This window comes from Trachinotus anak, unplaced genomic scaffold (genome assembly GCF_046630095.1).
Source record: "Trachinotus anak isolate AG129_WGS33_773 ecotype Australia unplaced genomic scaffold, CSIRO_AGI_Tana_v1 ptg000005l, whole genome shotgun sequence".
Taxonomy (NCBI): Eukaryota; Metazoa; Chordata; class Actinopteri; order Carangiformes; family Carangidae; genus Trachinotus; species Trachinotus anak.
In genome coordinates, this window is record NW_027273856.1 from 1136534 (window position 1) to 1148831 (window position 12298).

The 12298-nt window shown below is 38.8% G+C and overlaps 1 long non-coding RNA gene across 1 annotated transcript in view; it reads right to left on the minus strand.

Annotated features, from left to right (window-relative positions):
• The window catches only part of LOC139621280 (uncharacterized), a 563233-nt gene that overhangs the window by 510649 nt on the left and 40286 nt on the right, over positions 1 to 12298 (minus strand). The window lies entirely within an intron of this gene.

A 12298-nucleotide genomic window follows, 5' to 3' on the forward strand; every position in this document is an offset into this window, starting at 1 on the left:
TAACCCTTGCATAATAAATCTGAATTGAAAAAAGAAAAGAAAACAAAAACATACAAACTGAAGGTTCCAATAGGGTTCACAATCAGTACTTCTTTAAGTCTAATACAATAAACAATAGCCTTCAAAGCCAATGATACTACTTTCACTTTCCTGAAACAAAACAGAAGCTAGTGGCTGAAAAACAGTTTACTGAAACTGCTATTTAGGGTTATTCAGACTTGTGAAGGAAAATTCTTTTTGAATTTTGGGAGTTGGTTGTTCTTTGAAGATTTACAGATGTGGTGTGATAATTCAAATTTATTTAACTCAAGCAGCAAAGAGATACGACCCTAACATAGTTTTCTCTTCCAGGGTTTCTTGCTTTATCTACTGTTCGGCAAACAAAAGAACAGTTGCTGACTGATGACAAGGTTGGCTCAATCAGTAATACACTCAGGTGTTAATCATGCCTTTTTGAGTACAATGAAACTTTGTTAACATCTCAGCTGGGTCTTATGTGATATCCTCAAACAGGTCAAATCTCAAGCCCATACAATGACACTAAATCAATAAATTTATTCCTCTGTCTAAAATATTAATTCCCACAGACTCCAATAGACATGTTTTGTTTCTAAAGTGGTGAGTTATTTTAAGTCCATGCCTGGACTACAATGAAGAATGCTGGTAAAGTTTCAAATTATCAATAGTTCAATAATACTGTACAAAGACTGGCTATACATAACTAGTTTGTACAACCATGCTTAGACAGTTCACACCTTTTCATGGTGACTTCCATAGACAGTGGGCTTACGGGCATCTATATTTTTAAGAACCTGAGGACACAGAGCGATGAGAGATTTTGTACAAAGTACTATTTAAATGCACGGCAAGGGTATCTCACATTCACACAAACAAAATTCATAATCTCAAAGAGCCCTCTACAAGCTCTCTGCCCCACCTAGAAGGTTTTCAATTATGTCGATGAGCCAACATAGCAACCCATAATGTAGTGTATATGGTTTACAGTCAACTGTGTATGTACTTATAAATAATAAACATGAGTAATCCAATTTCTGCTGGAAAGAAGGGGAACAAACAAATATACATTTTCATCTAAGATGTAAGTACACAATCAGTGCATTGAAAAATTATGCACAGAGCTCCTTTATTAGCCATTATGCCCTCACATGGAATCAATCTGACAATCATGCCTTAAGAAGTATAGTGCCTATTAGGACAGAACTACTGAATGAATTGTTCCTTGTTCAATCCAACAGGGACAAATGGGTAAAGTGAAACAGCAGCACTTGTCCCTCCCTTGTTACCCCACAACTGCCCTAGTGAAGCTACTTAGTGTCCAACAGATCAGACTGGTGGCACTGGACAGCTTCAAATAAAGGTTAAAAATGGTTTCTCCATCCTGAAGAACCCAGAATGTATACACAGAGGTTTGTGAACATCACACATTTACCTGAAGATCCCTCAGTTTGTTGACAAGATTCACAATCACAGGAAAGAGTCAATGGGGCAGCTGAAGCTTTTACATGGGCATTATTTATGTCCAACACCTTTGGCAGAATGTTAGCTTTTATCGTGGCCCGTCAAGCAGACTCCTCTGCATTTCTTGTCAAGCTTTCTTCTTGTCTCTCAAGTTTATCTGAGTCCTAAAGGGTGAGTAGAAGGAACTGGGAAGAGTAAGGAGTAAGAAAATCCCAGGTCTGACTAGAAAGGCAGTTAGATACTGACAGTCTGCCAGAGGTGCAGCAGAAAGGCAAGAGTTTACAATTAAGGACCAATGGCTTACTCTGTTCCAGGTTTTTTCATTGCAGTTCAGACCATCTACCCATCTCAGGCCACTATCACACAATACACACCATGCAGCTTTTTTTGCTTTTCAGTGGCAGACATCAATACCACTGACACCCCAGAGACCCCTGCTTCTCAAGAAGCACCCTCAGTTCTCATCAGGTTTCCTTTCCTTAGCACCAATGAAAAATGTAGACACCTACCTGTATGCTTCGCTTGAATGAGCATAGCTTCCAGTCAGGCCAACTCAACACTGGTCCCAAAGATTCACTGCAATAAATCTCTCATTTAACTGCAGTAAAATGAAAGTCTAATTTTAAAGCAATTTTAGAGCTTTTGTTTTGTTTAAAAGTAAAAGGAAAATGGATATTTCATTTCTTGACATGAAAGCTATGAGTTCTGATGCTCTATACCTGTTTGACCAGTGAAAGAGATAATTCCAGGGTTTTAGTACAAACTAGTGGTGTAAAATCAACAGCATATTCTTTTTCTGGATCACTGACCAGAATTGATATTCTAGTCCTTAATGCAGATAAAAATTAATTGAGGTGTTTGTTGTGCATGCTGTGTCTGACAATGATAATGTCTATTTCTTTACTTAAAGGGATTAAAAATGACAAATTTCTCGAAGTACTGTGTTTAGAACTAAATAGAAGGATTTATATGTCCAAACTATTTAAATCCAGGTTGTACAGAAAATGAGAAATTGGTTGCTGAGACATTCGTGACTAATTTTTCTTTACAGCTTCGCCTCACAACAAGAGGCTCCTGGATTCAAATTATAGCCCTGATTGTTTGAGGACTTTAAGGGGCGAAATCCTCCAGCACTTAGCACTGTGGCCTCTAAGAAAGGAGGTCCTGGGTTACAGTCTCCATGCAGGTCCTTTTTGTTCTGGTTTGTTGTCTATGTTCTGTCTTTGTTCATGACATATGTCAATATATACCAGATTTTATCCATATAGTCCCTTTCCATTCGAGGTTTAATGAGGCTTTCAAAAGACACGCAGGTCTGTTAAAAATGAAGTACTTAAGACTCTTGCCTGTTTTTTAAATTGACCTAAATAATTTAAGTTTAACAAAATGACCTAATCTTACACTTTTAGTTTCAATTCACTAATAAATACATAGTTAAAATGCATTTGAATATTCATCCGACTTTATTTCTGGAAAATCTCCCTGTCAAATTTTCTGATCTTGTGACCTCAATTTTAGATTCACTCATTTTCAATGAGCTGAGTGAGAGATACAGTTTGAAGGAAGTCCTGGAAAGCTCCTAAAGCTTTTTTTGTGTGTGTGTGTGTGTGGGGGGGGGGGGGGTTTCTTTTTGAGTTCATAACCTGACTCAGTCATTTGACCTTACTTAACTTCACCTCAGCTGAACTGTGTGGGAGGAAGAATGAGTGACTCATACGTGCATGATTGTTTTGATTGGTGGTGTGCTAATCTGGGTGGTTTTTCTTTTCTTCATAATGGCTAGACATCACCCCAACCAAGGCTTTGAAAATACTTTTTTTGTCTGAAAACATAAAAATTTTAAGTGGAACATCACTCAGATAGTGTTTATAGCATACACTTCGATCTGCCTATCCTGTCAGAGACACTGCATTGGTAAAAAGTGAAATAAAAGCACTCAACTCAAGGTGTGCACACACTAACAAAGTATAATAACATAAAAGCATTGTCATTACTTAGAAATCATGTTTCTTTTCGGTCAGTCAACAGATAGAAACTGTTAAACCACACTGGCAAAATAAAGCCGATTTAATGGTTAGGTATTCAAACATGGCCAACAATCGAGTACATGTGCTTTTACGTTACTGCAGTTTTTAAAAGATGGTGATGAACTTCAAGAGCAAAGAACACCATGTACCACACATGTTGAAAGAGTGCTTACAAACTGGCTGTTGTAGCTTTGAGTTTTTGGTCTGAAACCAAACTACTGTTAACTTTCAATTGTGGTAACTACCTCATTACTACTGATTAGGTGGTGGAGCTGTGTCGTCTCACTTCTGAACACATTCATCTCAGCAAGACAGATGCCAAATCAATTCCTTACACATATCAGTACAATGGTATAGGGCTGAACGATATGGACAAAATTTCATATCTCGATATTCATGCCAGATATCTCAATATCGATACGATACGATATGACTATGGGTTCGGTGAAAACCAAGCATTTTTCAGAAAAATAAACATCATAATACAAAAGAATGTGGAAAGTGCAGTTTTATTTATAAGAACTCACTGCCAGTCCTTGGTGTTTCTCTCATTGCAATACACTCTTCGTGCAGCACGCGATGGTGTTGTTTCAGGTGTTGAAACATGTTTGTTGTGCTACCTTGCTTCGTCGCAGACACCTCGGTCTGGTTTACATCATCCTTTTTAAATCCAAAATACCTCCAAATAATGGAGGATGATTTTTTTGGCACCAAAACAGATTCTGCGCCGCCACCGGCCGCATTTTCTTCCACACTCATGTCACTTTTCTTTCTTTGTTTTTAATTTCCCCGCTGTGTATGTAATGTGTGTGTGCGTCAGTCTCCGTCTCCCTCACTCCCGCCCTCATATGTTTGTCATTGGTTGGCTTCAGCTGTCGATCCACAGCAAGCATGAAATAAGGTTTGTGGTTGGCTGGCCTTAGCGGTGCATTCAAGGGCAATCGTAAAAATGATGTTTGTTGTGACTGCCAGAGCTGTATGCAGGTCGAGCGCGGGGGGAAATCTATATCGTTTATATCGTTGCTTTTTCGATATTAATATCGTGAATGTTCATATCTCGATATAGATATGATAACGATATATCGTTCAGCCCTACAATGGTATATTGCACGGGGTTTTCAGTACATTGCTTTCATCCCACATTGACTTAATACCACTGGAATAAAGTATTTCAAATTTTCCAATGTGTGTTTCTAAAAACAGGGAATGAGTTAACATACTGCATATCCACCTTTAGTAATCTGATATGATATTTACATAAAGCAGAGAAGTCAAATATCTTTGAATAAGGAGAAGCAATCGCCCTGTCTATCACATCATGCTCACATTTGCACACACTGTGTGCAAATTTTATCTGAAGACTAATCTGGTGGATTTGTTTAACTATATCAGCAAGTGACATTTTACACCAGCAGTATGTATTTAGTATTCAGTAAGATATGCTCTATCAGTTTGTTGCTTTAATAAGTTGTGTTACAGGGAACTGTGTACAGAAATGCAAATGAAAGCAAGTTAAATATAGCTCATTCAAAGCAGTAAAAAGAGGCTAATGTTAGCTTCCTGTGCATAGTCCCTTGGCCTCATACCTAAATTATTATTGAGGGCAAAGAGTTGGGCAGAAGGCTGATAAAATGCAGTCATAATTTCTCAACACAAGTAAAACAACCGCAGTTGCTCCGGTGGCTAAGATTCATGTTGAAAATAATGAAAGACCAAATAGCTCCAGATTTTGATGAATATCGCAGTATTTGCAGTCAATGCTCAAATGTACTATAAGGTATTAACAAAACACTACCATGCTTGACAAGTATATATATTTCACAGGAGTTTTATTGAGATAAAACTTAGAAGAAGTGAAGGAAAAAAAATTGAACTGCATAGTGACATGTGACAAGAGGAACATTTTCAAGAGCTGGAGCTGGTGGGGTGGGGCTGGGATGTCTGTTTATGTGGGTGGCAGTGGTGGAGTTACAACAAGTAAAGAGGTAAAATAAGAAACAACACAGACAAGGCTGTTTGACATAGATAAATTCTGCTTATTCAGAGTAACCGGAGGGTGCACAGCAAAAATAATAGGGCCATTTGCGGGATGGAAGCTTGCCAGATCTTACTCTATTGCTGCAGATGCAAAGCCAAAAATACATTTGGGGGAGCTGACGTACATATGCCAATATGGCATTTACTCCATTTTTTATTCATTTTTTTCCCACTCTGGCTTTCAGTGTTGACACAAAGCATATAACCAGGTTCTTTTACTGTGCATTCAAACAATGCTGTCGCAAAGTGATCGATAAATCTTTACATTCCCCTCTGTTCAGCCACCAGTTATGATTGATTTTCCTGGTGATGTTATTGATTCATGTACACGTCTATACCCACACCTTTTTCTAATTGCATGTGAATCAAATCATGCATAGATCATTGTAAAGTCAAGCTGGACCTTCACAGGTCACTGACAAAGATATATGTGAAATAATAAACTTGCAAAGGACCCTCATAAAAATCCATCATACTAAAGGGACTAAGAAGATCCCCTTGAACCACTGCTAACAGCGTCATCTCATGTTCGAAAACATCTCGTTGGCCAAGCGGGACAAAAAGCATTTTTTTCAGATTCAAGACGTGCTTTGAAACTGAAGGTGAATAAAGTGCTGATTGTGGGGACATAATCAGGTTTCACCATTACGTAGCAGCTATGTTATTCCATGCTTTATTTTAGGCCCAGACATGAGCTGGGCTTTTGGTTTACACAGCTAAGATCCAGACTATGACTGTGACTGCTGACTCTGCTAGGTCAGAGAGGATGATGCCTTCATGTCACCAGCTCAGTTACTGCTTGTAATCCAACAAAGCAGAGCTAAACATTCTTTTAAATTTGTGAGCAATCATGTTTAAGCTGGATAAACACCTGGATAATGTCCAAAGTTGCAATATGATGTATTAGTTCAACTCTGACAAAGATGAAGCAAATAGCAGAGTGTAAAACATGCTATCTCTTTGTCTTTAGAAACAAGTTCTTGGTTGTTTGACTGTCGGAGCTGCAGCTTTATTTATACATCACAGATGGTTGGGGGAATATGAAATAAGCCATGTCTTGCCATGTCTTGCCACGTCTTCTATGCAATATGGTCACACAGCTGTGCATCTTGGTTCCATTGTTGGGTAAATCCAAATTTAGCTGTCCAGTTGGCTGCAGACAGCTAGCCTGCAGCATAATTCTTTCACTGAGAAGCCAAAATGCAAAAGAATGTTCTACATAGATTATGTTAGAGCCCTGTTGAATTTTTAACAATGAAATCCAGTTTAGCATTGATAAACAAACAATGAGACAACACTTGTTTTGCAACCCTTTGGTTTCTCAGTCTGCTTCCTTGCTCCATGTGACATCAACTCCTACTGGCCGACTGAACTCTACACTCCAGTCAGAAGGCAGAGAATCTTTTTTTTTTTTTTCCTATTGATGTCACCACTCAAGTTGCTCTAATTTGTTCTCTCTTTACTCCAATCCTGAAAAATATATCCTTTTGATGCACTCTCTTTTTAGTTTCAGGCTTCTTATCAATGTGTGTCTTTTTAAATGATGCCCTTTTTTAGGTTGAATGGAAAATCATGTCATGGCTATTGTCAAAAGATTGCTAATGATGGATTTTAATGCTCTGAGCTCTGTTTGTCCTGTTGCTTCACTCATTTTAGGATGTACAATATCACCATCCAAATGCGAAAGAGTTGTGAAAACTGACAGCAAGTGAAATGCAAACAGTGAGAGAATGAGAAAAATATAGAGATATGGCACAAGCTGGCACTCTCTCAAATATAAAATCAGGCACAAAGTGCAGAGGGAAAGAGGGGGAGATCTCTCCTCTCTCTCTAAGGCTCATTACTCCCCTCATAGCATGCCAAGTGCTGACCTAGCAGCATCCCTCCTCTTGCCCTTCAATCCCCTCCCTCGGCAGGTGAGGGAGTCACATAACATCAGGCACACCCACCATCAGCCCATTTGGTCTGTGACACCCATAGAGAAATGCAGGATGGTAGTGCTCCAAAAGCTTTTAAAGCGACCAGTGGCTACTTTAATGGATGGATACACTATTGAACTTAATTCATGCTCTGCCCAAGCCTTACAGGGAGGATTTGACCTCTCAGGTTAAATAATGGTCCCAGCGTAGATGGGTTGGTCGGGGGCAAGAAGGAGATAAATGCACTGTGACATTCAGCTCACTCCAGCATCCCCCGATGTGTGATTTGAGAGCAGTCTATTAGACACACGCTTTGCTTAAACATGGAAAGAGTTATTAGACGGGGCAGCAATGACTAGGGGCTGCACATAAGGCAGCATTTGAAGAGAGAAACTGGTAGGGGCAGAACTTGACAGCCATTTGTCAAAGAAAGTCTGAAAAAGGATGAGAGAATCCCTTCAACAAGACAGTGTGGCAAATTTAAAGGGCCAGCTTGCCGATTTATTTAGGTTTTGGACTACTGGGGGGAAAAAACAAGTTATCGGAAGACGTCACCCTGGGCCCTGGGAAATTATTTTTTCACCATTACCATTTTAGAGACTGGACAATTTACTGACTTTTGGAAAAACAAATTTGATTAATTGATACTGACAATCTACAGCTGCAGTCCTATTTTAATGATGTTGTAGATTGCTACTCATGACATAAGTATTACTGGCCAAGTTTTCTACTTTCACAAACTCACTATACTTGGCACACACACATTCAACAATAATACTATTCCTCTGACAGTTCCCAGTGTTCTCTACGAACAACATAAAAAAGTATTAAAAATGATTTCAGTAAATTGTCTGAAAAATGTTAAGGCTGTAAATTCTAATTTAATTTCAGATATTTAGTACAGTTGTGTCTGAGGCTGGATCTGCATTGAACAACCAACTACAACACAGGATGAATGGGTCAGCAGTAGGACAGTCATTGAATGGGCACTGCACTTAGGATAATCACATCAGTTTGATTTTCTTGGATTTTCTTGGTCTTCAGTGACATGAAATATGCAATGGCTTTTTCCAGCACCACTGGCATGGAATGACCAGTGACAACTTGACAAATTGACTTTCATATGTGAAGCTTTTTGACTCATTAATGTTAAGAGTGTCCTAACATGCTGGCTGCACTACTGTAGAAATAAATCATACAGAGGAATAAATACACATATACACATTATAGGCACAAAAAGAATACTATCATGTTTTTGCACACAGCTAAAATAAATCATTTTATAAACCAAAACAAAAATACTCTCATATTTCACATTTTAACGATTGATTTTCTATTCTGCAGCTCATGATAGAAGTTAGTAAAATTCTCTTTATATCCTGTGAGAAAGTGACTGCCACTAAGCTCACCCACAACCCCCTACCCTATACAACTCCTTCATCCCAGCATCACACACTAGATTTAGAAAGAAGCAGCAACCACAAAAGCATAAGCTGATGGCATATATAAGTCATAACCACATACTTATAGTATGGAAAGCAATGGTAAACAAGAAAAGCAAAAATACTCGCTGTATCCTGATTAAATCTATAAACCATAAGTAAAAATAAATAAATAAAAAATAGCAATAATAGCAAGGTTTACGTTTTCTGCCTTCTTCAAAAGTTTAATTGTCCGTGCACTAGAATGCACTTTGTTTAAAAATACACTAACTTGTGAACCTTACAAAATAATTGGATGACACAATTTAACCCCATAGCTGAAAGAGTGACAATGGAGATGATGGGAAAACATTTCTTACTTTATTCCCCTCTGGAATCATTCAGATTGTTCCACAGTACAGATCTGACTACAGGTCATAAAAATTGTTAGATTAATCAAATAAAATGTAATACATTTAGTGGTAAAAATTACCCATTCTTTCTTTCATCTGCTTCATGAGCTCCGGGACCAACAGTGTTACAGACATGTAACTTTTCACACAATAGTATACCAAGTTGCTGCAATGTTTGTCAGATAATCTGTTGTAAAAAGACTGAGTGGTCAAAACTAATTTTCTTCTTTGTGAACCATCTCCACTGAATCAACGGGTTGAACTAAAGTAATCACTGAGGTACATCTTTGCTTGTTGAGTAAATGCCAGAATGAGCCTTCTGCTGACAGTGCTGTGGCTGCAAGAACACATCAAACAGCTAGTGACAGGAAACGTTTCAATTTTGTTCGCTCCCTGCTTTTACATAAACTGCAAAAACATGTATCTACCAGCAACTCAGTCTAGTAATGGGAAGGAATTGCCATTTCCTTAATATAAGCTTAAGAAAGAGACCAAATTAAGGGAGTGGAACAAATATAGTCATTACTACCACTGTCTCCCCGGTTTGAAGAATGTTCTTGACGTAAGTGGGACCATTTTTAAATATACCATACTACTTAATATTTATAAACTTAATATTACTCGTTCAAAGGTAATAGTAATTTGTGAAACAATACACTTTGCATTTAAATGAGTTGGACGAGGTTTTTCCAACCATTGATGAAAAAAAAAAAAAAAAAGTTGACTGATAAAATGTTATTGTTGGAACCATTTCTACAGTGCCATCACCGATTTTAGCTTGCTTTGATTACAGTTAGTTTGCTGCTCCTCTGTGGTACAACAAACGGAAATTATAAAGTTCTTGGGCTCATTTGCTCCAAATAATTACTGGCATTTTATATTACAAACTGTCAAGAAAGTAACATTGTAAGACCTTTGGAACAGTGAAAGTGGAGTGATTAAGTGACTGACCCGCGAGTGCCAAATTATGTGTTATTCTTTGATCTGCCCTCATTCATGTCTACAGTGTGTTCATCTTCACCCAGAGGAGGTCAAGAGGACTCTTACTTTAGATGCAGGTTAGCGTGGAGATGTGTGTAAGGGTCAGGCTAAGTTTGGCCATGCTGTCTCTCTCCATCTTTCTCTCGGTGAACATCCTAACATCCGCCCCCATCTGCATATTCCCAGAGTGACAAAACCAGTTAGCTGGGTAATAAATCAAACCTCGGCTGCCCAATTTGGTTTCCTAATGTAATTAATAAGTGCTAAAAGCATTTAACTGCCCATAATTTGTGGATGCCACTTTGAAGTGAGTATTTAAGGAAAACTTTGAGAGCATGTGAAGAAAATTATTATGTTGGCAGTGATATCTTTGCAAGAAGTTGCATGCAGTAGCATCCTATTCCAGCACAACCCCAATACTTATCTTTGTAATTTGAAATTTCTAGTAGAACAGAAAAAGATTAAACTACATCAAGATTAATTAGCATCTACCTGAACAATGTGGGGGAAAAGGCATTTAGTTTGGTGCAAATACATAGTTTTACAAAATGCAACATTGTGGTTGCAGATGATTTGCCCATGATTATAAAGGATTAGACTGTGAGATTTACAGATAGATTCAGTATATAGATAAACAAACATGTACAGATTTCATATTTTATAGATTAGAACTGAAAATAACTTTCCTCAAATAATTGCTTTACTTTTAAGTTGCCTTGAATAAATCATTGACCTCACACTCCACTCCAGCCTATAAAAAAGATTGACTCTCTAAGAAAGGATCTATCAATTAAATCTCTATTACTTGGGACCCAATCCTTGCAGTCACTTCCAGACTTGCTTAATCCCCTTCTTCACTTTCTCTCTGCAGCAAACCACAGAGAGGATAGTGCAGACAGAAGTGAGCAGAGGGACGGCAAGACTGAAGAAGAAGAGAGGGGTGATTGCCGAAGAGCAGAGCTTGTCATGAGTGGATTTATGGCTAGGGAGACAGCGGCAGGAGGCGGGCGAATTGATGGGTGACACATAATCAGCCTCCTTATCGCAGCCCCGCAAAACTGGATTGCATCCAGAGGCTTGTGATCCGTCCGGATTTGGCTAATGTCTCCCACTCCTCTCCTGAGCCCCGACAGCTCTCCGTTATCAGGGCCTGGCCTGGGCTTCCTTTCCTTTTCTCCGACTGCTATCCCTCCACCCCACCATCCCTCCATCCACTGCCTCCTCCATGCTGTCTGTATCTTGACACTGTGTCAGGTGAAGAGGCAACTAAGGGTTTGTTGACCAGGTCTGTCCATCCACCTCTCTCCCTGCCTCATTCTCACTCTACAGTACTATTTTAGCCCTCTGTCTTCTCTCCCTCTCTCAGCAATGCTTCCTTAAATGCCACACTAACGTTTCCTCAAGATAAATCTCCTCACGCCTCTCTCAGATCAGTACCCATTGTTTAAAGTATTGTTGGCAGAAATAGAACCAAACCTTTGTGTCACCGCTGTTGAAAACAACTAAATGAGTCTCTGTAAACTGTTCTTGTTTGCATTTTGTAACCCAACATGCCAGTTTTTGTCAGGGATGTTTACCGTTTCGTGACTGGAGTTACAAAAGCAACAGCTCAAGGAAGGAGTGAATCACAGCTTCCAGAGTGGTTGGGTTCAAAGTTTCATAAAGTGGTTTTTGGGGTGAAATGAAGCTATGCTATGACATAATGCTCTGGTTCACTCACACGAGTTCTGCACTTCTCTCAAATATCTCTCATGAAGTGGATGGCAAAATGCTTTGGTTCTTATAGTATATCACTGGACAACTGTCCAGTTTGGCAGGAATGAATATCAAAAGAAAAAAAAAATATTCACAAGATTCCTGCATCACCAAGTAGATGCACACACATCGATTCTGTAAGCAAGTAGTGCTATCTGGGGAATACTTCTCCATATTAGCCACCCATTGCTGTTATCATCCTGCCTGAAAAGCTACAGTGATACTATCAGAATTTTATATTACTTCTATTTCTGGTTAGCTAGCAA